Genomic DNA, 871 nt, shown 5'->3' on the forward strand with positions numbered 1-871 from the left:
TCAAACATTAAGCAGCTGCTTTCGCACGCTGGGATTGGTTTCCAGGACCTCATATATTCAAAGCATGCGCCTACCACTGAACTACATCCCCATTTAGGTCCACTGTGCTTCGCTTCCTGTAGGTTTACAAACACACTAAATCCAGCTATGAAACTCTGCAGGACAGAAGTAACATTATTTTGCTTACATTTGCATGAAACTAATTAAACATTAAGAAGTGCTTGGAGATGCATTCACATGAAACATTAAGCAGTGCTTGGAGATGCTGGGGATTGAACCCAGGACCTCATACATGCAAAGCATGCGCTCTACCACTGAGCTACATCCCCATTTAGGTGCACTGATTTTTGTTTCTGTAGGTTTACAAACACATTCAATCCTTTTAAATGATGTCTACAGGACAGAAGTAAAATTCTTTTTGCTTATATTTGCATGAATCTAATTAAACATTAAACAGTGCTTGGAGATGCTGGGATTGAACCCAGGACCTCATACATGCAAAGCATGCGCTTCTACCACTGAGCTACATCCCCATTTCAGTGCACTATTTTGTGTTTCTGTAGGTTGACAAACACACTAAATCCAGTTGCGGAAACTCTACAGGACAGAAGTAACATTATTTTGCTTACGCTTGGAGATGCTGACACATTAAACCAAGAAGACAGAAGAACTCCAAATTCTAAGACACAAGTAAAATTCTTTTGCTGGGATTTTCTTAGGTGCACTGTGTTTTTCCAGACACATTCAACTTTTTAAATTATGTCTACAGGACAGAAGTAAAATTCTTTTTGCTCCAAATTTGCCAGATTCACGAAACATTAAGCAGTGCTTGGAGATGCTGGGGGATTAGACAGGACCTCGCTTTTATGCA

General features: G+C 40.0%; 1 non-coding gene across 1 annotated transcript; it reads right to left on the bottom strand.

Moving 5' to 3' along the window:
- Positions 1 to 257: 257 nt before the first annotated feature.
- trnaa-ugc lies at positions 258 to 329 on the bottom strand. Its single transcript has one exon. It is a non-coding gene; the product is annotated as a tRNA-Ala (tRNA).
- Positions 330 to 871: the final 542 nt, after the last annotated feature.

The sequence above is a fragment of the Cyprinus carpio genome, unplaced genomic scaffold (genome assembly GCF_018340385.1).
Source record: "Cyprinus carpio isolate SPL01 unplaced genomic scaffold, ASM1834038v1 S000004312, whole genome shotgun sequence".
In the NCBI taxonomy this organism is placed as follows: domain Eukaryota; kingdom Metazoa; phylum Chordata; class Actinopteri; order Cypriniformes; family Cyprinidae; genus Cyprinus; species Cyprinus carpio.